At 40.5% G+C, this 26,912-nt stretch overlaps 1 long non-coding RNA gene across 2 annotated transcripts in view; it reads left to right on the top strand.

Annotated features, from left to right (window-relative positions):
- The window catches only part of LOC115778764 (uncharacterized), a 160,617-nt gene extending 133,982 nt beyond the window's left edge, over positions 1 to 26,635 (top strand). For both annotated transcript variants that reach the window (XR_004019862.1, XR_004019863.1), the window contains 4 exons: positions 8,049 to 8,119; positions 15,437 to 15,568; positions 22,047 to 22,132; positions 25,659 to 26,635. This is a non-coding gene — a long non-coding RNA (uncharacterized LOC115778764). The remainder of the gene's footprint in view (positions 1 to 8,048; positions 8,120 to 15,436; positions 15,569 to 22,046; positions 22,133 to 25,658) is intronic.
- Positions 26,636 to 26,912: the final 277 nt, after the last annotated feature.

Below are 26,912 nucleotides of genomic sequence, written 5' to 3'. Positions count from 1 at the left end.
GGGAGGGAAGTCTGCATTGGGAGCAGTGGCCTAATAAGGCTAAATACCAGACTGTGAATAATCTCCCCGTAAACTGTCTACTCATGAAAAACACAGAGATGCAACAGCAGCAACTCTCGCTTTCTGCCTGGCTGCCCCCCCCCCCCCCCCCCCCCCCCCCCCCCCCCCAAAAAAAAAACCCACTATGTTTCTCTCTGTCCACACTGCTTGCTCTCTCTCTCTCTCTCTCTCTGTCACTCTCCTCTTTCTTTACTTTCCTCACTCCTGCTCTCCTTCCTCCCACCTCTTCCTCGCTCCTCGTCTCGTCTCGGTAAGTAGGATAAGGCTTGGAGAGCTCTGTCGTCGTGGTAACTGCCAGAAGTATTCAGTTTGAAGTTTGAAGAGGTCAGTTTGCGGGTCAGACTAACCCCCTCCCCAATCACACACACACACACACACACACACACACACACACACACACACACACACACACACAGAGCCAAGGACAGAGTAGGGGTGTTGAGGGGACCCCCATATGGGCTCGGGCCCTTATACATGAGGGGTTCCGGAGGGGGGAATTGATGCATTTGCAGGGGCAAGGGCCACTGCAAAGCTCTGCTTCTAAAACAGTTGTGGTGCCAGAACTTTTTAGATTTCTCAGATTGAAATTTAAGCTGATTATGAGTGATATCAGACATTGTTGCATTGGGATTTTTTTTGCAGCTCAGTGACTTCAATCAGTTTCACTCCTTTAGTATGATGATCAGCAAACTTACACATCCACGAGTGCTGATTTATGCTAATATGTGTTTTTTTTTAAAGCTCTTTTTCTGAAAAGGGGAAGAAATCAAAGTGAGTTAATGTAAAGAAAGCGTAACACACTGTACTTTCAGCTTTTTTTCTTTTATTTACTTTTTAGGAAATTTTTACCTGACAGTTGGTTTTGTTGTCTTGAATGAACTCAGGTGTTCACATTTCTAACCATCCAAAGTCGTGTTATGTCTTCCCAAAATCGACACCAAAGAATCTGATACATTACCAGCGTTGTACCCCCCCCCCCCCAAAAAAAATAAAAATAAAACAAAACCATTAATTCTGGCCCAGCCGAGGCCCAACGGTCACCAGAGTCCTGTGCTGTTGTCAATGAAACTTTGTTGTCCCCTTGACTATAAGCCAAACTCTCCCCGTGCGCATTAACAGCTCCGACAGTGTGTGGACTCACACCTTAAACAATCTGGCTATTGGGCAAGAGTTTTAGCCCATCAGTCTCAGACAAGTGCTGCACTCAGAGCACACACAGAAGTCCTCGACTGCCACCACACTGCCGCTGCAGGTGCAGCCCACCTCATCATAACACGCTGTAAAACACAAGTGAGTGGACAGGTTGTAAAACTGAATTGGTATTAGTGGAACAACTGCTACTGGAACCTGCTGCTGTACACGATAAACTGATTTATTCTCTTGTGGCACAATAGTCATTCGTAAAGACCGGCAATGCTGCCTCTAATATAAGTCAGGTTGACTGAGCAGATCACAGTGGTGATGGTTCTAGTAATGCCTCCATGAAAAGTACTTCTTTCTCTTCTTAACTTGTTCCGTTTCATAGTTTTGCTTTTCCTTTCCCTATCCTGGGTGGTTTCTGATGTAAATGTTTTTAGTCAGTTGGCGGCTGAGGCTCAGCAGGTGGTCCACCAAATCCACCGTAACCCCCGGTAACCCCTGTCCAGCCAATCCAAATGCTGCCCAGCCCGCCACTGCGCTTAGTTAGCCCTGACAGGACCTTCTGTGTGTGTGTGGGTGAGAGAAAGAGAGGCAGCACTCAAAGGACAGGCTGGAGTGGTCATTAAAAGTTTATTAGAACGTTTTCACATGTTGTGAGATTTGGTTTAAGCATCGGTGAGCACGAAGGCAGATGTGCTTATTGCGTTAGCGTCTGCCATTTCTTAGATAATCTGTTTCTCACTCCCATCCGTCCTTTTTGCTGAAGCAAAACAAAAAAACTCACTATATAATAGTTCCAATATAATTTCTATGACCTGTGGTTTTTGCACTTGTGTGTATTGCAGGTTTAAGAATAACATAGTCATAAAGTCACTGAAATATTTTGAAGAGAAGCAGGTTAACCTAAAAATGAACTCAACTTTAATAGAAAATTACCTTTGTGTAAGTGTTATCTTTTTTTGTAAAATATAACAGACTAACAGTAATAACTGTAAAACAAAAGTGTGCAGAGAGTGAATGAGCTGAAAAGATCAAAGTTTAGGACATTTCAGATTTTGAGTGTGGGGTTTTCTAGCCACCCAACCATCTAAAAACTACAAAATTTATAAGTTTCATAATGTGTATGTGTAAAGTATAAAGTAAGTAGTTGCATTTATCAGACTTTATAAAATAAAGTTATTGCGTGAAAAAAAAAAAAAATCAGCCAATTCATTATTCAAGGGCATTTAAAATTTGTGTGAGTAATAAGATTTACTTGATTAATAAGACTCTTTATTTTCACCAATTTAAATAAACCCAGAGTAAATTGCTTCTTTGCGAGTCAGAAATATAAAACGAGGTTTCATACGAGTCCCTCAAACTTTGAAATCGAGTGAGCGCTAACAGTTCTGCAGGAATCAAAACTGCAGTCACACAAAAATAGAAACACATACATTTTTAAATACAAATGCAGCGTACCATTTTAGACGCTGGTGTCTGTTGAGGTGAAATTAAGAAAAGCTCATCTCTGTCAAGTTTTTAAAGTTAACTGACTCAGAATTAAAGAGTTGCAAGTGGCAACAAACAAAATGTTGTCAGTCCAACACACTTCACTTTCAGCATGCGTGCCCTCTTCGTGGCATTAATTTGTACACCACTGATGTGTCTCTTGAGTGCTACTGATATACAAGAATTGTTCAGACATTGAATATGAGGGGTGCAAAAAAAAATTCTCCAAAACCACTGAAATTAATACCTCGATTGTTGGGCTGCAGTTTTACTTTGGTGGGAAGGAATAACAAAAAAAAAAAAAAAAAAAAAAAAAAAAAAAACTCTTTTTTTTTTTTTTTTTTTTCTTTTTTTTTTTTAACCACAGGCCGGGATTATTTGATCATGACTGAATCATCAACAACAACAGCAAAAAAACAAAAAACAAAAACTCCATTATTTGGCTGTATTTCCAATTCACTTGTTACCTGAACAATCTGCAAAGATTACAGCTTTTACCAAATTAGTGCACTTAAACCACTCACTGGCAGCTCCATGGAGACGCCAGGGCACGGGAAGATGGGAGGAGGATAAATATTTGAAACATTTCAGTTTCAAAATTGTTACAAGTCAACAGCATTTACAAGCATATTTGAACTGGCAGCTGTCGCAGTTAAAAAAAAATGTAATCGTTACTTCAAAGGCTAATTGTTGCTGGAAATTTAGCAATTAATTTTATATGAAATAATTTTCTAAAGCAACTGAAGCTCAGTCTGTAACTAGTGTCAACAATTCATTCAACAATATTGTATCACACGCATATGTCTCATTTAGGCGTACTGTAATTGAGGGCAGACAGCATTCAGTTTACCTGTTCCTCACAGGAATATTGGATTTAGGTGAACAAGGACACCCAGGCTGCCAGAACTGTCGAAACATGTAAATCTCAGTAAAGTAAAAACACAAAGAAGGAATTGAATCATGTTGCCTTGATAGTTTGTGTTCTCCTGCTTTTTTTTTTTCTTTTTTACAGTGCTGTGTGAAGAGCATCAAAATAAAACTTAAGGTTTCAGTGGTAATAAGATTCTCCCTGCATCATCTCCAGGCAGTGGCAGCGCAGGTTTCAGCCAATTTACTCAAACTGAGTTCAGTGCACAAATGCACCCACCGTTCATCAGAGGACCGAGCAGATTTCTGATTTATTTCGAATTCAATTAAACACTCCAGGACATTATATTTCACCTGCAAGCCAGCATCTCAGCAGAAAGCTCATCCTGTCAAATGAATCTCTCATAAATGTTTTTGCGAGTTCGTCTTTCACTTCTTTGGTTGTTACAAATGTGCCGTCAGCGTCGCTGTGTTCGCATTTCCTCCTCCATCTCGATGACCCTGCTCATTTTTTTACCCTTTACCTCCTGAGTGGTATGTTGATGGAGATTGCTTGAAGAAGACAGTTTTTGAAAATGCTTGTGTGTGTGTGTGTGTGTGTGTGTGTGAGAGAGAGAGAGAAGAAAAGCTGAGGCAGTGGATTGATGGATAGTATAAATGTCTCAGCTATCATCAGCTTTGATTGGCTTTGAGTGGCTCTGAGTGCTGGGTCCATCCCAACCGCTTTCCGGGGTCCTTAGGAGCAGTGGGTTCGTGTGTGTGTGTGTGTGTGTGTGTGTGTGTGTGTGTGTGTGTGTGTGTGTGTGTGTGTGTGTGTGTGCGCCTGATGCCCACATGCCTGTTTTGTACCCCTATCTGTCTTTGTGGTATTTCTGAGTGTAGATATTAAGTCCTTGTATGACCTGCAAAGTACAAAACCATACAAGGGCATCAAGGAGGATGAGTGGTTTTAGAGACTGCTATTCAAACAGAGGATGTAGGGTGAAACTGCGTCAGCAGGCAGCTGCTACCCTGAAGTGTCCCTTGAGCAAGACACTGAATCCCTATCCAAGAGTGAAAAGGGAAAAAAAACATTTTTCACCATGGGATCATTAGGAATCACAGCACCAGTTCTCTATTTTTCTAAATTATGCTCATATCAACACATTGAATGTGGTTAAAAATTAACATTTATTCCCACCAGAGCAGCTTCAGACTCTGAGCTGAAAGCAAATCCTGAGGCGTGCTGTTTAATATCCTCATTTATCACCTTGAAAACTTTTTTCTTTTTCTCCATAAACACTTTTGCTGGCGTCATGACACTGACTTTGTTTCTCTTTACGGAGCAAAGGAGCAAATAAAAACAACCAATAAACAATTTAGTGATGAATAAAAAAAAATTGTACCAATTTCCTCTAGGCTGAGGAGGAAGTGTTGTCAACCTGATTACCCAACTCCTCCTGCCTTCCTCTGAGCTGCATACATACCAAAGACAGCACTAGAGGGAAGAGAAAGGCTCTCAGTTAATATTTAACCAGGCTATGTAAAGACAGTCAGATAGCTGAGCTTAGAAGCAAATAAACTCATGTGTGGCACAACAGCCTAATGGCTGTCACTTACGGAAATACTGCAGCTTTGAAGAGACAGTATGTAGAAAAACATGTAAATAGTGTTAACATTAAAACATGAAGTTTACACAATGTGTCCATCATATTGTTTTGATGCATCAGTTATGCAAAATTAGAAAAAGTCAGCATGGAAAACTAGAAATCATTGAAATTATTCTCAAAACTGTAATTTAATGTAAATTTAGTGATAATTTTATCTTCAAAGCAGTGCACTGTTGCTTTGTAAAAATCAACAGGTTGAAGTATGATGGCATAACTGCAATCCTGTTAGGTGTGTGCATCATGGATATCTGCATGTGTCAAAAAGAGAAAGCGCTTTTTTTTGGCCAAGTTGGCATTACTTGTACCGTGTGTGTGTGTGTGTGTGTGTGTGTGTGTGTGTGTGTGTGTGTGTGTGTGTGTGTGTGTTTGTGTGTGTGTGTGTGTGTGTGTGTGTGTGTTGGTGTTTTGTATAGAAAGTGCTGTGTGTGGTAGAACAGGGATTTGGTGCCATCAGCACAGTGATGTCAGCACACAGAGGCAGACAAAGCCAGAATCCAAACCCTCTCCCAACTACCCGCAATCTCACTGGAAACTGTGGGGGGCCCAGCTCTGGGGCCCACTGCCATTACACACACACACACACACACACACACACACACACACACACACACACACACACACACATTAACGAGAGCTTCCAAACACAGAAATGAACACGCATGCATTTGCACTCACAGGTCAGTAAACACATACATGCATACAAACATGTAGTATACATGACAAACGTACTCAGGTGCTTAATTACGCGTGCACATCCACTCGGTGTATAATAGTAGCAGTAATCTCATAGAGATGTGGCCTATGATGGTAGAAATACACTGCAAAATTGGCCATGGTACTTTTTAATAGTAAGTTTCACCAAGTTATGACTGATTTTAGCAAACTAAAACCAGCTGCACAGCTCCTTGTATAAAGCACCTCCTGTAACTCTCTTTGAAGGAAGTTCATCATGTTACTTTTTAGGAAATGATAACTTACACCTGCTTTATAATAAGCCATTAAAACATTAACTGACTCGGTTGCTGCACTTTATAAAAATACAACCACTGACCGGACAGTGTATTCTGTGAGTGTCTGTAGTAACTGTAACAGCAGTGAGCGAGCAGTCAAATCAGAAACACACCTCTGTTTGCTTTGGCCTGGCCCTCTGCCGCGCTGTACCAGCCTCAGCTGTATGCCTTGCAAATGGGGAATGACATTACTGTTTTTGTGGTGTAATTCATATGAATGTACTGTGACCGTACCGACGCAGGTGTCGATAATGAGTTTAGATAGCAAAATGCAGGCCGAGGAAAGACCAAGAGATGTTGCAGATAGCTATAAATTAATGCATGCTCAAACTCAGAAACACAAATATTAACTTTTTTTCAGCACAGGCAGCAAAGATACACTCCTTAGGTTTTCCACCCGCCCCTCTTCCACTGCTCAGATCTGATGTCGCCTCTTCAGTTTTACAGAGAGGTCGCATGTGCATTACCATTTATCCAGATCTCATTTTACTGCACTTTGGAATGTTTTGTTTGCTTTTTGTCTGTGCATCAAATTTTATTGTTATTACTTACAAAAGTTCAATAATGAGGTTCTGCCTGGTGTGATGGTGGCTCACTATGGATGTAAACCTAAACATCTTAATCCCATTTTAATTCAAGTGTTAAGTGACGGGCTTGAATCCCAGCCTGTCAGCTTTTGGTGTGACACAGAAAAAAAAAAAAATAAAAAAATAAGTAAAGCTTTCTGTTTTAATGCTCCTACTATGTCCTTGTCGAGCTGTTACACAACAATTAGCGACTGTTGCTGTTTGTCTCGGCTCCTTAAATGCCCCTCTGTCCCAAACAGTAAGAGCCAGACTGGGGCTGGTTGTGTGTGTGTGTGTGTGTGTGTGTGTGTGTGTGTGTGTGTGTGTGTGTGTGTGTGTGTGTGTGTGTGTGTGTGTGTGCGGGTGCGGCTTATTTTGGGCAGTGAAATCAGGGTAACTTGGCATACTAGACCCAAACAGTTCTTCATTATGCTGCAGAAGGAAGAACCCGCTCGTACTGCCTCCTATTCAACCAAGATAGGAGTTGAAAGGGGAGCACTATGTATGTGTTTTTGTTCAATCTTTTGTTTGCATGCATCTGTGTGTGCGTGTGTGTGTGCACAGTTGTATACAGTGACTGGAGTGAGGCACACATATGAAGATATGTGTTGAGCGATTTTTGTCTGCGCTCTACCCTCATCCCTCCTCCTCATGCTGCCTGTTTGTGTGTGTGTGTGTGTCTGTGTTGGAGAGGAGTGATAACAATAGTTTCCTTTGACCTGTATAATGAGGGAGTTCCTCATATTCAGACAGCTGGGAGTGGATTTGCTGTAACGCTAGTTTTAGGCAAAGTTTCCCGTCGGTTTAACCACGGTCACATTTAACTTTCCGAAACTAAACTTTATTGAAGTGCACGGAGGGAGGAAAAAAAAAAAAGTCAGCAAGTCGCTAGCCCCGAACATTACTTGTTGCCTGGTAACACAGCCTTGCATCAGGAAACACTGGGAACTATTGTGGGTGTACAAGGATTCACTGTGAACTCTGACCTTATAGTCTCAGCAGCTTTTCACCAAGGCAGAGTGTTTTTATAAATCTGCCTTCTATGAATTCACCCACATCTGCTCTGCTAAACACACAGAAGGAACAATTTTTGTGTTTCTGTACTCTGCTGATCACCCATCAAATATGTTCTGTACATGGCAATCTTCCTTCTGGGTTTGGCTATCAGTGCACAAGCTGCCTCGAAACAGATCTTAAATACTGTAAACGAGGCAGAATGCACGTTGATTTCTCTTAAAAACAACACTCCTGTTTTCTTCTTCTTCTAGTGATGTAATGAGAGAGCGAAGATGCGATTGAGAGACTGGGACAATGGGAAATGGATGGCAAATAGGAAATGGTAAGTTTACGGACCACACCTAAATACACACTCTTAAACACATACACACGCGCACACACAGAGTCCCATAGAAAAAAGACAGCAATGCCTTGGAGGGTGCCAGTCATGCCCAGCTTCCGCTGCGCTCCAAATTGAGCGTGGCACAGAGTGTATGAAGTCAGCCGTCTGGAAGAGAGCCAAGCATTGTTCCTGCAAGCAGCTGGATGGTAATTACTAGAGAAGGAGAGAGAGAGAGAGAGAGAGAGAAGCTTTGCATCCTCACTGCTGTTGAAAGATTCATATAGTAGAAGTTGCACGCATACACATTGAGAATACATTGCTGGGAATTGATTTTTATTTATTAGCAAGATAATATAAGGGGCATAGAAGTAATGCTCAAGACAGCGGACAGAAAGAGCCCCCCCCCCCCCCCCCCCCCCCCCCCCCTCCCCCCCAAAAAAAAGTGTCAGCTGGTCATTTGAAATGATCAAAAAAATCAACCCGGGATCCCACTACTAGCCTTTTTTTTTTCAGGTTTGACAGTGCCTACGTACTGTAGCATATACAAGTAGCATATAATGTTATTATATAGTATGTAAATGTAGATATGTATGAAAAGTGAGCAAACTTCATGTGCAGGAGGAGTGGCAGAAAGCTGCTGATAAACCTAGTAGGTTTGAGAATATATAGATAAACATGTATCCAGAGGAAAATCAATTTTCCTGTGTGTATATTTTTAGTCATTATACTTAATTTCTTATTTAAGCCAGCGTAAACATGGGACCTGAATCTACCCACAAGCCTGAATTATATTAAATGTGATAATATGTTTAATGTATTTTTCTTTTTGTGTTAGAACTCTGACATTGATATTTTCAATAAACTGTAGTGGACTGCCTTTTTTAAAGCCTCTAATTAACCATCTTGTGATGAGGCTAGCTAACGGCTAGCTAAAACAAACAATGAGGCTAGCTAATGGTAGTACTAGCTTGGTTAGCAGAGTAGTATTAAATGGGATGCTAATTTTGAATAACTTTAAAAAGATGCTCTAAGCAGAGAAACTGAACATTGGGTTTAGTACAACCCAATGCTGCTGATGAAACGGCACCTGTGTGTCACTACCGCGTAACTTTAGGTCTTTATACAAATTAAATGGGAGCGGCATCATCCACCTACAGACTCCTGGGCACACACACACACACACACACACACACACACGCCCTAGTTAATCGTTTCTGTGACAATCACGAATTTGCGCAAACATATGGTGAACCAAGCTGATTGCTTGGACGGTTCTTATATGTGGGAGGACGTCAGCCACAGCTACTAAGACACCGTTGCTTCTTCGATGGGCCCCCAAATTGTGCATTGCCCCCTGGGCATTGGACCAGTTTGTCCATTGGATAAACTTTGGTGAGAGGTATAACGAATTGCAAAGTGGGAAATTATATATGTATAAAATAAAATTAAATGTGTGTGTGTTTTTTGTTAAGAAGCTTTAAAAGCCCTGTCCTCAACTACTGTACATTTCCTCTGTGGATTTACCTACACCAACTAAACTACTAGCAGGCTTAATCTTCCACTTCATCTCTGCATGCATACCTTTGTTTATCAGTTCCAAACATGTATGTTGTGTACATTAATCTGATTTTAAAAACAGCAACAGATATCGCCTACATACGGTGAAGCATCTCATGCTGTAAGGAGATAAGGGAAGAGCAGGGCAGATAGGGGAGGTAAGGAGAGATCTGCAAATGTCCAGCCTGGAGGAATGTGTCAGCTTGCTGTCAACTATGTGCTGCTTTGTCATGAGGCTGCAGAGCACTGAAAACACGTAAAGTTGCCTTTTTCACACCTTCGACTTCTCCCGCCCTCTTCCTCCTCCTCCTCCTCGTCCATGCACCCCCTCCCCTTGCCTCCCCACGCACACAGTGGCAGCAGTAGCCAGGCCAGTGCTAGTGCAGCTGTGACCAGAACAATAGCATTCCTCAGGTTTTAAACGCCTGGCACTTAGATTCCTAACAGTCAAATTCCTAGCGGGGAGAAGCTGGGGGTTGCTATAGGATGCCAAGAGCTGTAAGAAGCCTTGTAAGGAGACGTACAGCTGTAAAGCACTGTGTGATTTGGGGTTTTTATGAGAGGGATGGATGGGTCCATGGGGGTGGGGGGATATCTCTGTTGTCCCACCTCGCGTTCTTTTTTTTCTTTAGATGTGACATTTTCCACACTCCCGATTTTAGCAGTTTAGGTCGAGAGGCATCCTGCTGCTTCGCCAGGGCATGTGTTGGTAGGGGCACCTGTTAAGTCAACACGTGCACCTTGTAATTAATTTTTTTGGCACGTTTGGTGCTGGAAACCACACAGATGTGTTGAGAGCGACACATTAGTTTTAAGAGTGTTAAATTAGGTGTTAACAAAGGAAACAAACGTGGGTCGGTTGTTTTTATGTTTTTAGCAAGTAGATGCTATCAAACTGCAGCAACCTGAGCAGAAAAATGTGGACTTTCACATTTTTGTCACTAATTTTGTTCATGTTTTCATACAAAAAAAAGCTCCAACACATTTTAGATGTTTAGATCCAAAACTAAAGAACAATCAGTTGTCCAGTGTAAAAATTTGTGCTGCTGATTGTACATTTTAATTCAAACAGTTAATCCTTCCCTTTTTTATTAAAAAAATGTCTCAAAAATATATCATCTTAACTTTTTTTTGTCATGTTGGAGAAAATAGAAAGCCCAAGCGCTGCAGGCCTAACATCATGTGTGCGTCTTCTCTGATGGTTTTAGTTCACCCAGCACTGAGCTGCCCAGCTATCAGCCCATCTGAAATAACCCCCAAAATAAGGATTCTCTCATTAACCACGCCTGTTTCACAATTTAAATATAAATGAATCTAATTTACAAAACCTTGGCTGCGATGAAGGAGACTCATTTAGAGCCAATCTAAAATTAATGAGGGCATCTGGAGAGAGAGAGAGTGGAGAGGGGCCCAGTGTGGCTTAACAGATACTGGAGTTAACAAGCTACTGTACTTTAAACACTGGAAAATCCCCATTAATTTTAAAGTTAACACAGTACTGTAGTGTGAATGGTGGAAAAGTGCTTTAATGTTGGTTCAAGCACATTACAGTGACATTTTCAGACTGACTCTTGGCCTCTCGCTGTCTAACCCCCTTTATATTGTCATACATCAGCATTTGTCATTCTCTTTGTGGTCATGCAGTATTAAATTTTCTAGACGTTTTTTAATATAATGGATGTGAAAGTGTTCCTTTGTGTGTGTGTGTGTGTGTGTGTGTGTGTGTGTGTGTGTGTGTGTGTGTGTGTGTGTGTGTGTGTCTGTGAGAGAGAGCGAGTAGGATTCAACGCTGACACCTTCGTCCTGTCAGATTTACAGTTAAAAATCAAAGCCCTGTATAAAATTACCCACAGGAGCCGTAGGACGTAGTTCTCCTCACGATGCAATTGCAGAACTTTGAAACAATTATTCTAAAGACACTTGGGCAGCTATCTGTATATATTTTTTTTACTTGTGTCTGCTTAATTGGACAACAGGTTTGGCTATAAATCTACCCAGGTCTTGGATTTCATTCTGTTAAAACAGCACGTTTTCTCTGACACGGCGTTTGCAACGTCCTTTTCCCCCCTCAGCAGCCGATGGAGTGGCCCCAGCAGATGCCAGCCAGCTCCCACAGTGACTGTTTGGTTTTGCAGGTTTAATTCCCGATGGGTTCGGGTCTAGAGTGATTAGGCTGAGCCCTAAAGGCCAGCGGGCTTGTCAGGTGTCTCCACACATTAACGCTGTTCTGCTCACACCCTGAGCTGACAGCACAGCGAGGGGGGGGTGTCTGGTGCAGTGGGAGGGACAGAGGGATGGAGAGAAAGAGTTAGATTGTACTGTTAATACATTCCTAAATAACTTTTGAGAAGAAGTTTTATTTTTAATAAATTACTTTAGGAGATAATCAGTTCTGTTAAGAGAAAATGACCGTTGATGGCGTTGCATGGTGTTTCTTTCCTCCTGAAGGAAAGAAACCAGCAAGGCTGGGAACTTATTAATACTAATAGGAAAACATTTTGGGTCACTTTTGAATGTAAAACAAAAAACAAAGTCAAACTTTTTTTTTTCTGAGGAGGATGTTTCAGTCTAAAAATGTGTGTGTGTGTGTGTGTGTGGGAGGGGGGGGGGGGGGGGGGGGTGTTTTTTTTTTAAATCTTGGTTAATTGTTACTATTAAAACTACACCATCATCCATAAAGTGAAGGGCTTTTAGTTTAAGTCCAGAAAGTTTCAGCTCCATCATCAGTGGCATGCGGTCAATAGTTGTTCAATTAAATATGAACATTTCTGCTGCAGGATGTTTAGAAGCTCGTTTTTCTGACCTTAAGTTTCAGTTTTTTGTTTTTTTTTTCTTTTTTCTGCCAGTGAAGGCAACGCACAAGTGGGTGCTACCTCAACATTTTCTTTAACCTTTAACCCTAAAACCAGCTGAGTGACAACACTGCTGACTGTTCCCTGCTGGATTCAAATAAACTTGCATTGTGTCTGTGCACAAACAACTTCCTGCATGCAGACGTGCAGCTTGTTAAGGTGGGGGTGGGGGGGGGGGGGGGGGGCAATCCCCCCCCCCCCCCCCCCCCACCACCACCAAAAAAAAAAACAAAAAAAACCCCTCTTCCTGTTTCTGACCTCCAACCCCATCCACCTCCACCGCTTACACAGCATGGGAAGGGTGGAGGTGGTGGTGGGGAGGTGGCATTAGACATAGGTTTTGAAGTAGGGGGAAACTTGTGTCCTGTTCTTAAGGAGTGGAGGAGGTGGACAAGGTGGCGGGAAGAGGTTAGATGAGGAGACCTGCTGAGAGGGCAGCCTATATGCGCTCCACCTTCTTCCTGCTACAATGCTCCTTCCATCCCTCCATTTTTTTCCACCCTCCTCCTCTTCAACCCCCCTCTGTCTCCAGCCTCGGGGTAAAGTACATTACATGCTTGCTAATCAAACCTCCATTACAAGTTTGGGGGGGAATGAGGCAAGAATCTTCTTCTTCTTTCCCTTTTCTGCTCACTTCAGTAAGCCTCCTGTGCTCCTTCATCTTCACTCCCAAAGCTCTTCTTCACTTGAGTGTTATGTAAGTGCTACTCCAACCACAACATCCTTGAAGTGTACAGTGATGTGGTCGCATTTCGACAAACTGCTATTAATGATCTGAATTTGACCTGTGACACCAGTTTGCACAAACAGGCTCACGAGTTGCAGCAGTAGTACCACTAGAAAAGTAGTTAAAGTTAGAACTTCCAAATATTTAATTGTTTATTGTTCCATCTTTGGTTTTTCTCACATTCTGTCAGTGCCAAAAATAGATATGTCAAACATTTAATGGTACATAACAAGGGGAGACTCCAACATGATTTCAAAGGTTAAAAGCCCATCAAGCAACCCCTTACACCTCACTGTAGTGCCATTATTAGAACCTTAAATACAGGGTTGAAAGTGGATAATATGACCTGAGATCTGTATAGAGGAACAAGACTGCCAAAATCAGAAATATAAAAATAATTCAAGAAATAAATAAACATGTCATTAAATGTATCAAAAATATTGGTAAGCAAATGTAGGAATTATGTAATCTATCGATCTGTATTTTTTATTTATTTTACTTAAACTAAAAACAAACATAAAATATAGATTTATGTTGTGTATAAATTTATAAACACCCTCATTTATTTAGATTATTTTGGTGTATTTATTGGCATATTATGTCACTTGAATTATTTATTTTTGACACTGTAGAGCTTCCATAGTCCATAATAATTATTATTATGTCATGTCCAGGGAACAATGTTTCCATCAAATGAGGGGAGACCTTGAGAAAGATTCATAGAAATTTGGGTGTATATTTAAATAACAAGTTTTTAATCAATAAAAAAAAAAATCTGGCCCAACAGAAGGTCAGGTCACATGTTAGACATCAGTTTGGTGAGAAATTGATAGATTAAAACATGTGAAAGCAATTTTGGATCAAAAATCACTCACATTTTATTCTAACTAGTTAGTGCTATTTAGAAGAGTCTTGGCCACACTTACTTAATAAACAGGCAACATGGAATGACTGCCTTTGTTTCTAATCTCATCTCATTTCAGTCTGGATTTTCAGTTACAATTAAGCTAAACTAACAGAAGCTTAGATGGAGTAGTGCTCTGATTTGAATAAGCTGCAAAAGCTTGTTCAGAGCTCTGTGGTCTGCTTAACCATACAGGGGATCAGAGGATGAGGTCTGCACAATACCACAGTGACACACACTGGATCTACTGTACACAATATCTGGACTTACATATTAAAACCGATACACAGGAATACAAAAGACATAGCAGAGACAGCCTTAAAGAGGTAATTATGCATGCACTGAACCAAAGCTCAATTACCATTTTTTAAGAGCATGAGCTCTCCTGACATAAATAGACAGCTTTTGAAATATAATGCTTCGTCTTTGTTGTGCTCTGTAAACATAGGGGCAGTCATATGAGTCCACTATATTATCGGCTATTGTTATGCATAAGCTCCATGTTGGTAGTGCTATTGACCTTATTAAAAAGACAGAAATCTATAAACACAAAGTCATTTGTGTAAGAGTAAAACTACAAACTCAAAGTCTGATTGAAGTGTAGATGTGCTGCGACTGCATCCATTTGCACGACCATCTTCCTGAGTGAATGGAAAATGCATTTTCAGGCCGCTTTCGACGAGACGCGGGCTGCAACATGCAACTTATTTATTTACCAAACAAAAAAGAGAAGATGTCTCCAAATGATTTAAAACTAATAAATATTAATATAGCTGTTTCTCCTCTCTTCTGTTGCTTCTGTTGATAATTGGATTTAGTGAACACCTGTATGAGTGTATATTGTTCAGAGGATTATGGTCAGGGAAACCTTGAGTCACAACTAATTACCATCTATTTCTCACTCTTTCTCTCGCTTACTCACACACACACACACACACACACACACTTGCAGAGTCCCTGTATTGTTATCTGTGTACCAAACTCAGGAGATGTAATTGATATTTTATAAGGCTTTGGTTAAACCTTCAGAGCGGTAGTTTACGGGACGTGTTGTTATTTTATGATTTTTGGTTTCTCTTTGCTCTGTGTTGGGTTTGCATGACAGATATTCACGTTGAAGCAATCAAAGAGAGCATTTGGCCTGAACTTGCTTTTTTGTTTTGAGGAATGTAAATTATTGCTGCACTGCAGTTTTTGGTAATCCACAGTTTTGGCTTCTGCTTATGGAAGAGCACTTATTTCTAGGTACTAAACATTGCCCCTATTTCTCTTTAAAGCGAGGTTGTTGGGCCACTGTTCCTGCAGAACTACCTTGATGTTGGGGCCTAACAACATGTCTTCTCTGCGTGTCTGCTTGAGCTGAGATCGCCGCTTTGAGCCAGCAAAGAAACAAGTCAAATATTTTCCAGGTAAGAACTTTTTTATGCTGTTGATTCTGTTGCATTTATGGAGCAGATTTAGTTCTCTGTTTAATCATGTGCAGTGTAGTTGAGGTAATAGTCGGCATCTTCAACTCTAAGATTAGTTTTCTGGCAACATGATGGCATGAGGTGAAAATGTCTGAGTGGTGTCCCCAACTTCAGGACTTTTATTGGACTCTTACGGGGCAAAATTTTACTTTATTTTTATCTGTGTTCATGAAATGTGGGTTGTGACTGAACCCAGAAACATACTGCGTTCCAGCTCTGATGCAGCCACTGTAAACTGATCACACCCACTCAAGTAAATGATTCTGCCAGACTCGCCGCTGGGCGTTTCAGAAGTATCCTAGAAGTGGCTTTCCATCCCTCGTCGCTTAAAAAAAAAGCATCGGGTTTATTTTTACGGACACTGTGTGAAGCTGCACACAGCAGGTGAGGAACAACAAGGAGAATGTGGTCAATTTTAAATATAAAACACTCTTAAACTCTTAATATTCAGACCTGGTTGGAATCTGCTCCAAGGATTCAGAGTTTCTCTCAAAGGCACTTGAGCTGCAAAGAAAGCCTGCTGTTGTTTCAGAGCCACGAAGGAGGAGGCTGAGGTGGATAGATGGGAGAAAGATGGAAAACTGCAGTTTGTTTGTCAGCATTATTTCTTTTTACTGTGTCCATTCTAAACAAATCTTTGTTTAATTTAAGCAAAGTTTTTTCCCTAAACTTAACAGAAACTACTGATACACTATCATAATACTACAAGTCGTTTTTAGAAGTTAATTGCTGCCTTTTTCCTGTTGCCAGTACACCTGTATGGTTGGTTTAGTTGGAGGACTTGTTGAGTGACAGTGGACGGACAAAGTGAGGACAGAAGCCTCTGCTCTCAAGAAGTTTCTCAAGCTCTTTAGACCTGCCTTTGAAAGTGGAAATGGAAACAAGCATGCAGCCTCATTATGTGCTGTAACGTGAATATGGGTCAGTAAGTTGACAGAGCTGATGACCTCGAGCTAAATTGTTGGACAGAAGAGGGTTCGGGATGGGCAGAGAGTGTGTGATAAGTCAGGTGAAGCAAGAAATGAGCTAAAGGAAGAGAGAGTGACACATATAGAGAGCGAAATGAGATGTTCTCTGTCCCACACTGAAATTTGAGACAGCAGTGTAGCTCTTGACTGAATAGAGACAGAGTCCGTGTGTGTGTGTGTGTGTGTGTGTGTGTGTGTGTGTGTGTGTGTGTGTGTGTGTGTGTGTGTGTGTGTGTGTGTGTGTGTGTGTGTGCGCGCGCACGTGTGTGTCTGTTTTACATGAGCAATGAACAAGCTATGCTTGTCCTCAAGGCAGAGAGCTCCAGCGGCTTAAGCTCCGTCAGGCATCAGGACAGATGGGCACACTTTGGAATATTTGAACAGATGATATTTCATGAACAGAGGAAATGTGAAACAGAGAGAAAGGAAAAAGAAGAGATGGGTAGATGAGAAGGAGGTGAAGGGGAGGAGCAGGGATGGGAACATAAGGGTAGAGAGGCATCCAGCAGATGACAGAAGAGAGCACTGAAGAGCAGCGGACAGTTCACTCAGTCCAGCTTATTGATGTATTTAACTAACACTGAAAGTGATTGAAAATCTAAAGAAATAACCCTTCAGTTTTTCTTTACTGTGCGTTGAGCTTTCATTACTCGTGAGTGTCTGTAAAGATCACCCGCCAAACAAACAGGGTTGTGTAAACTGCGATTGTTCTCTTGGACTTTGCACTGATACTGAACGCAGTGTACCACATGACAGAGAGGGAAACATTTTCATCTCAATTTCAACTTTAGCGTCCGTAAGAGAAAAATCTGTGTTTGTGCGAAAAGCAACCCAAACACAGACATAGGACTATAAAACGAAAGACCAAAAAACAAAATGAAAATGAAAACGCATAAATGATAACGATAACTCCAAAGAACGATTTACATCTGTGGCAGCGTGAAAGCAGTTTTTTTTTTGTTTTTTTTTAATGAAAAACTAGTCATCATCAGTTGACTCATCCTAAACACATTTGATGGCACAAGAGACAAAAAGAGTGTCTCGTTGTTGGTACTGTGAAGAAAAGCTCAAACTCTTCGTGATGAAGACACGCTAAACCATTCACAAATAAAATGACTAATTATGCCATCAAATTACTAATTGTTGGTGTTTACAATAATCAAACCCCCGGATTTCTTTTTCATTACTATCACAATACACTACTAAATCATGCTGAAATGATACAGCAAGGAATTTAAAGCACTTCCCATACATGTAGCTTTAACAAACATTACAGTAATGTTAGTTCACGGCTATTAAACGAGTCATGACAGTTAAACCATTAAAACATAACAACTGTTGCTTGAAGGTTGATTTAGAAACTGGAGAAAGGATTCCAGCACAGGAGAAATCTTTACAGCTTTAGGTCACATTTTCTTTTTAGCTTCGTCAACTGATAAACTATGCACACAGTGTGCTGTGTATTGTAGTATTGCATGTATCTGGGTATTGAAAAAAGACCATTGTTGATAATAAGAATAACTGTTCCTGATTCACAAAGCATAAAAGCAGATGTAAAATACCTGCTAAAAATCTGAAAGACTGTGAGAAGTTTTGCTGAAACTTTTACTTTTGATAATTTCAATACCCAGAAATCCTGTAAGGTCATTGCCTTGTGTTTGGGTGAAGAAGTCCTGCTTTGTTGTCATTAAATTCAATTGAAAAGACTTCTAATTTGCACAGAGAATCAGTTCCTGGCACAAAATCACTAAATTCCAACTCCAAAAACAATGATGCTAATCGCCACAGCAAATATCTGTGACCATGAGGACTTTGGAATAAAGCGGCCTTGTTTTCTGCTCCATGACAGCATCACTTTATGATGCAGTGCTGAAATAGGTGCAGTTTTATTTCAAAACTGTGGCCAGTCTGAGGTTGGTGAGATGAGGATAGGGGGAGGAAGTGATGGACAGCCAGAGGGGGACAAGGGGGAGGAAGGGGGGTGGTTGGAGGGCAGCAGAAACTTCCCATGCTGGCCTCCCAGTGTGGCTACGTAATGAGGGCAAGGGACACGCACACACACACACACATGCACGCACGCACACTCGCAGACACACACTCGAGGCTGAGCATGGCCCCACGGCTGATTAGCGGCACACAAAGGCCCCAAACAGAAGTAGCAGAGAAAACACAATGGGAGCAGGGCCTCAAGGCGTGGTTTACTTCTGCCCCAAGGGAGGGGGTGAGAGAGGTAGAGAGAGACGAGAAGAGTGAGAGACATGGTCCCACTGTGCTGGATAGGCAACCGGGGGGGGGGGGTCAGTGGGGTTAGAAAAGTGACAGAAGCAGAGAGGAGTTTTGTTTTTGTCCTGATAAAGATGTGCTGAATTTCTGCTGACTTCTGTTTAGTAACTTCAGCATCAGGTGATTGGGGCCGGCATCGCGGCTGCTTCACTGCCCTGGCCAGTGGGTTTTCATTCCAAGACATAAAAAAAAAAAAAGTATCCTGCAATATTCAGTTATCAAATATTAATGAATTGGCTGGAGGGAAGGGGGCTGATTAGTGCGGTTTATATGGAAAAATAGTGTGAATGCCTCAACCTTTTCCTGTAGTCAAGATCAAAAATTGAAAATCCCATCACTTCAATTAAGTTCTTTTTGGGCCGCGCTTGTACTTTTTTTTTTTTCCAAGCTGTAATTTTACTCTTACACAAGTGTGAATGACATTAGAAAATCTACTTTACTGCTTTAAATATTGCGTTTTGTTCCTAAGCAGGGCCACAGTTTGAATTAATATCCAGGTCCTATTTTCAGGAAGGCTATCAGATTGCAGACAGGCCAATGAAAGCCATGACTCAAAACCAAAAAAAAAGTTAAAATGTTGTGTATTAATAGATGCTAAATATTTAATATTTCATGTTAACATTTTTTTAAATTGTGCTTTAAACCAACCTTTGAGCGATCTTATTTCTCACTGTGAGGTGGGTCATGTTAGATTTTCAGTGCTTCTTTCTCGTCTTCTTTTACTAACTTACAGCACATTCCTGCTGACCTCTTTATTAAAAGAAAGTTTGGAGAAAACTGTCACATTAGAGAATCCAAACTTTCCTGCTTAACTCTTAAAATCCTGTCTACTTACTTTCACTCCTACACGGTCCCACTCCCACCTCTGCAGGTCAAGCCCACTGCCTCCTCTCTCCCTTTGTCCATTATTCCTGCACACAAACACACCTGCAGCCTGTATAACTTCATAAACTAGTTGAGATGAATAATTAATGCTGTGTGTTTGTCATAAATTCACAGTGTAAATAAAGGCTGTATGTTTTTTTAGTATAATAAGCCCTGCTTTATTTTAATAGAAGGTACTCACTGGATATTCTTGCGTAATATTTATTCATTCATTTATTCACGGCTGCCTCCAGCATTATATCACAAGCCCTGTCGTAATATACTTTATTTAACTGTATTTGAACATGTATCCATCCATTTCCCACCAGTCACCTGTTCACCACAAGGCATTAAACATCCTCAGTTAAACATGAACTAATACTCTGGATAGTTTTTGAGAATGATACTTTACATTTTTATGTTTTTTTTTTTTTTTAATGGTGTGTTTTTAGTTGAGTAACATTTAAGTTATGTAACAGTACTCCTCCTTTAGTACAAATTGTCATTACTCTTTTCACCATTATCGTATTTATGTATGGAGACGGTCCCCCAGAAAACTATTTGCCTATTTACTTCAAACCAAAACGTTCTGCTGCCTAAACCAAACCAAACGGTGAGTGGAAATAAAAGTTAGGGTGGAGTAAAAGTCCATCCATCCCTCCATTTTCTTCTGCTTATCCATTTCAGGGTTGCAGGGACCTGCTGGAGCCTATTGCAGCTGTCATAGGGTGAGAGGCGGGGTACATCCTGGACAGGTCGCCAGCCTGTCACAGTGCTAACACAGAGAGACAGACGACCATTCATGCGCACATTCACACCTACAGTCAGTTTAGAATCCGCAATTAACCTAACCCCATGCATGTCTTTAGACTGTGGGAGGGAGTTGGAGTATCTAGAGAGAAACCACGCAGACACGCAGTGGAGAATATGCAAACTCCACACAGAAAGGCCTCAGCTGGCCGGTGGATTCGAAACGGGACCTTCTTGCTGTGTGGCGATGGTGCTAACCATCTCCCAGAGGGTGGGGTAAAAGCGAAACTCAAAAATCAGTCTCATAAATAAAAAGGCAAGGGACTGGAGCCGGGCGTGTTTGTGAAACCACAACCCCACCTGCCTCCTAATGTGGACTCTCTCAGCCCTTTGAAGTGGAAACACCACTGCATGTCACATTAGGAAGACCTACCTACGTGGGCCGTTTCAGACAGTAGGAACAAATGACCGAGATAGTCGTTGAGTTGAGAAACGCTTCAAGCGTTTTGCTCCCACCCTTTATTACAGGCCTGCGCTTCACTACAAAATCCACCTAAATCAAAGACTAACAAGCCTGTCAGCTGAGAGCGTTACATTGTGTGAAGATGACGATTAAATTCATGAAAATAACACGACAAGCCAGAGGCATTAATCAACCTCACAGTTATACAAGTGTCATTGCTGCTTCTTTTAATTATGTAATGTTGCTTTGCACACGCAGTCCCTTAATCTTTGTACACCACTTGGGTACAAAAACATACCTTGTAATTAGTAGTATCAGTTTTCTCATGCACAGCCTAGGACAGATGACAATAGCCATAATTTCTATTCCAGAATGACTGAAAATGGAAGAATACTGTTAATGACAAATAAACATTTACATTTCTCCTCCTGCTTTTTTCTCTCTTTTATTTTTTATTTTTTTTTGAGGTTTTCCAGCGAGGGAATTTCAAGTCAATGATGCGTCTCTACTTTCATAAACTTTGTTTTACTTAATGCGGTCCAGAGCTGCAATTCACTATGCAATCACTGCCTCAGTGAAGTCTGTCACAGTGTTACCAAGACTATCAACTGTGTCAGTTATTACTGGCTGCACAGGAGTCATCGCTTGCTAGAGCCAGCTGTTCCTGGACATTTATTCAAAATATATTCAGAAACAGATATTCATAAATAATCCCCTAATTCATACAACAAAAAATGTTATATTTGTAAATGAAAACATGATTTAAACAACATGCTTTATATTTGTCGTTTTGGCTATTTTTAAATATGAGAAATAAATCAATTCTGCACAGTTTATAAATATTAATAGAGTCCACTGAGTACACCTCTAATTGATAAAGCCCCATAAATTCAGTGCATTGCAAGAAAGTTAAACATAGAAACATGCAATATTTTTAAATCATGGTTGTTTGAGTTGCTGCTACCAGAGAACATGCTGAGGGCTTTAAAAATCATCCCAGCAGCTCTTTGCATAGATTACTATCTACATATTTCTACAGAGAATGAATATTATATGGCAACGACTAATGAACATGACCCTCTTTTCACAGAGGAGCAGCGGCTGCTGTAATCTCCACTGTTCAATTAGCTGCACTGACCGGGACGCCACCTACACTTCATTAGCTGGAAGGGAAAGGTATGGAATTAACCTCTTTCTCTCTGTGACTGTTTCTTTCCTTTCTCTATCTCCCTCTTTCCCCATTTTCCTCGTTCCTAGAGAAATATTGTTGCAGCAGAAGAATTAAACAATTTCAGATTAGTTTCTTTCTATCAGTTAAAGCACAGTTTTCTCTTATTTTACCTTTAAAATAGAAGCTTTTTGGATATTTACTCAGAAGCAACAGCAAGAAAAGAGAAAGGAGTGGGGAGGTGGGAGGTGGGAGGTGGGGGGGGGAGAGGTATAAATCCACAAAGACAATTTAGATTTTCCAGCTTCTCATCCTGTTTTTCCAATTACTTAATGCTATTTAAATACACCAGAGCTGACACACACACACACACACATACACACATTAATGGTCCTCAGCAATGGAGAGGCTCCTAAAATAAGTCATGCAGTAATTGTATTTGATAAATCATAAAGGGAGCCCATCAGAGGAAAGCTAGCTGTAATAAAATGATAAACTAGACAATTATGAAAAAAATCCCGGCCTTTAATTTCCTAAACACACTCTGGAGAGAGGCCGTTTAAGCTGGAGCGATTCGACGAGATGCTCAACACATTATTTCTCTTGTATCTGACACACTGAATTACACCACAGGGCTCTGAAATGTCTGTAACATTAGCACAACACCCCAGATCCACACACACACACACAATTCTTGTTCACATCTTCTCAGTTGGGTGTTTTCCAGTTTCATGAGATTTGTCCACTGAGAGCTCAGTACTGTATGTTCGGGGAAACAGTAATAATGCCCAGATACTTCATACAGGTTTTGTGTTTCAAAAGCCTCACGAGTACATTCTGCTTTGTAACTCCTTCTCTTTGTTAATTCATTTGAGTTCAGTTCACTTCAGTTTTATATGTAAATCAGTCGTTTACAGCAGCAGTCGCCTCAGAGTGTTTTATATTGTAAAGTAAAGACCCTTAGAGCATGAACAGTCAGATGATCTGCTGTGAGCAAGCACTTGGCAACAGCAGGGAGGAAGAAGTTCCCTTTAAAATGAAGAGACTTCTATCAGAGCCAAGCTCAGGGAGGGGCAGCCATCTGCCATGAGGTGATGAGGGGAAAGAGAAAAGGAAAAGAAGAAACCATGTGCAACAACACAAACTATGGGAAAGAGTAGACAAATGTTAATGACATGCAATAGTGCCATAATTCAGATTCAGACCCTGCCTGAAATATAAAATGTATATAATCAAAATACCCAACTTACGTTAAACCTCAGTTATAGAAGTGGGCCAGTACTCAAAAACAAGCATTTAACATGTAGATTTTCCAACATGTAGATTATCCAATATAATGCTGTAACAACACAAAGAAAAACATGGTGCATGGTTTTAGTACAGCAGGAAAACAAAAAAAGGAAGAAAAAAAAAGGTACTTTCCCCATTATTTCTAGAAAAAAGATTATTATATCTGAAAGTGTCTAATTGGTCATAATTCTTATTGTAACAGTTAAAACAGAAAGAAAATAAGAAAAGCATGAGCTATTTAGTATAAAACAAAATCAAAAACTTCATTTTAAGAAGTGCACAAATCACTTTTCTCTCATTTTTTTTTTTCACATTTTATTACAGCAAATCATCTGCCAACTACTCATCAACTGCTCTCAAATAGATTTCTGACAGTGTGGCTCGAGAGTGTACTGAGCTGATGTTGCATGGTTCAGGGCAAATGCACCTACTGATACATCCATAATTTTAGTAACCACAACAAACTATTTTTAGCAATATCAACAGCTGCGCTACTTTGTCTGTGGCACTTTGCACAAAGTCATTTGGTTTCTACTCGTTTTTATAAGGTATAGCTTTAATTTTGTTACGGGATCTGGTGAGATGTTTTTAACCGTTAATCGACAAGAATGAACATCTATAACATCTAGAAAAAAGCTATAGCTAGCACATAATAATTACGGGATTGCATCTGCACATGAGATTTGTTGACAGTAAGGGCAGAATAGAACATGACAGGACTCATCCTTTAAGTCAGAAGCAACTCTGTAGTAAAGTTCTTTTCTGTAAGGTGTTATTATGTTTCTGCTTCCCATATAATATTCACCATCTGCTTGTAATGTAGTCGGTCGATGAGAGGGTTCCTTGTAGCACATGCTGTGTGTGTTTAAGTGGCTTATGAACAAATGTAACTCAGGTGAAGTTCAATTATATATAAATACCGTATACATGATTAAATTAATGATATATCATAAAACCTCATGATGCAAATTCAGTGGCAGACTGCCCATCAGGAGCACAGGGACATTTCCCAAGTGGCCTGAGGATATTTTGGCATGCCATGAACAGTCAACATTGATGGGCTGCCCAGAATCCACGCATCAAGCACAACTCTTTTGCTCTTGGCCCACAGTTTGCCTGCTTTCCCTGCAGTACCCATGACATGAGAGTGCACACACCAAAGATGCACATAAGTGCATTCCCGCATCCTCTTTCTACAAGGCGTGCATCATCCACCAGCATCTCTACTGATAGTATGGCGGCATGGAGAGACAGACTTACCTGCAAACATTTACTAATTACTCATGAAATTGTGAAAAGCACTCCACAAACCTGAAATGGAGAATGTTTGCATTCATAGTAAAATGTGTTGGTTACAGCAGTAAAGTACAACTTTTACCTTGAAGGCAAACACTCTGTTCCCAGTTTTTTGTTTGTTGATGTGAATCACACTGAGCACATTTAGAAAAAACCCTGTATTGTCACAGGACGACATTAACACTTTGAGGCACTTTTATGGTTGAATAAAAATCTCATTCCTCGCTGACTTCTGGCTGAGATCGGCATGACGGTGTGAGATCAGCACCACAAAGAGTTAAAAAAAAATCTGATCTTTTGGTACCTCGTGTAAATGCAGACAGACTGTGTAGGTGTGTGTGTGTGTGTGTGTGTGTGTGTGTGTGTGTGTGTGTGTGTGTGTGTGTGTGTGTGTGTGTGTAGTGTCAGTGCTGCTGTGTAAAATAACATGGAAAAGGTGATTTTCCACTATAGTGAGGTTTCCACAGTGTGTTCCCCCAGGCAGCAGCAGAGACATGATTGAATTTTGTGTGTGTGTGTGTGTGTGTGTGTGTGTGTGTGTGTGTGTGTGTGTGTGTGTGTGTGTGTGTGTGTGTGTGTGTGTGTGTGCGCGTGTGTGTGTGTGCGAGCGTGACTAAGACGCTTCTGCTGCACCTCCACCAGTGTCTAATGGTATTTTTTCACTCATTGGTTAAAATAAGAATTTATTAAGTATCCAAACAATAAGGAAAAGACATTAGATATTTTTACAAATGCATGCTTTTTTTTTTTTAAAAAAGAAAATTGTAAAGAAACACAAGCTCATCTCCATAATTCCTCAAAAGCAGACTTCCCAGGGCTGTGAGGTTTTCATATTACATCACATTGATTGTGCTAGGAGAGAGAGGAAGAGGTTTTATTTTTACACAGACCTGAGTCGTATTTGCTGCTGACAACACACCCCAATCCTGTTTCTCTGTCTTCTTGTAGGTGATGCTGACGGTGTAACATCAACCAAGCGCAAGAGATGGAGAAGATTCTGACATTTCCCAGAAACACACACACACACACACACACACACACACACACACACACACACACACACACACACACATGGAGGATAGTAAATGGGAGACTTGTGTCGGGAGTGTGAGTCATTTCCAAGTGAAGAAAACAGAATTAAACTGAATCAGGCTGAACTGAAACGACCTGAGCTGAAAAGACAGTTTCAGCTGGACAGCTCTCTGAAGGTGTCGAGGGGAAAAAAAAAAATTAGATGACAAATAATTTGAAAATAATGCAGATGGCAGCCTGTGGTTTCTCAGGGGTGGCCCTGCTAGATTTCCTCTTCTTTTTTCATTTTCTCATTCAAATTATGTTCTATGACATTCATTAAACCTTAAATCTCAATGAATTTTGACACTGTATAATGTCAGCATGCATATACCATCTATTTTATTATTATTTTGTCTCATGTTATATCCAGCAGAAGTGTACATTAGGAATCGTTATGTTTCAGTTTTTTTGTATGTGTAACAATATTTATTTTGAAATTAAAGAGATATCTTTTTTAAAAAAAAATCTATTTTGAGTTAGTTGGTGTTGTTTGGTTGCCGCTTTCAAATCTTTTGTCTTTTTTTTACCCAAAGCCAGTTGTCTCAGTTTACACTTTGTAATGATAGCAAATTATTGTTTCCCATCTGAGCTGCACACTTGCATCAATGAATCAATATCAGGATAACCAGTACAACATATTTGCTCCTCTGAACACCACTAGTTTCAATGACCTTTACATTTTCAGTTAAACTTCAGTTACTTTATCATAAGACATGAATAGTTGATTTTGACATACCTGGAGTATATATATATGATGGTTTATTTCCACAAACTGTTCTCTTCTATGCGTGAACTTAAAGTCACCTATTGTCTAATTGTGCCCCCTTCATTTTGGCCCCTTTTCTACACAATAAAAAAATATCTTGAAAGCCTTCTAAAGTATTAGTTTTTCATTTTGATTTATCTGGCGTACAAAAAACATACACACTAATATACTGAAGCAGGTGTTGTGAATTCAGACACGAAATCTCTACACACAAGTACAGAGGGAACAGTAGCTCCTGGCTATCTGCAGCAGTGAGTGTAAATGATCGCATAGCTGTGGTCATAAGTCACAGTCATACATGCTGCTGATGCAAGCTGACACCCAGTGTCTGTGCGAGTGTGTGTGTGAGTGGGTGTGTGTGT

The sequence above is a fragment of the Archocentrus centrarchus genome, chromosome 4 (assembly GCF_007364275.1).
Source record: "Archocentrus centrarchus isolate MPI-CPG fArcCen1 chromosome 4, fArcCen1, whole genome shotgun sequence".
Taxonomy (NCBI): domain Eukaryota; kingdom Metazoa; phylum Chordata; class Actinopteri; order Cichliformes; family Cichlidae; genus Archocentrus; species Archocentrus centrarchus.
Note: the sequence above shows the minus strand (reverse complement) of the source record. Positions and strands in the feature narration are given on the sequence as shown.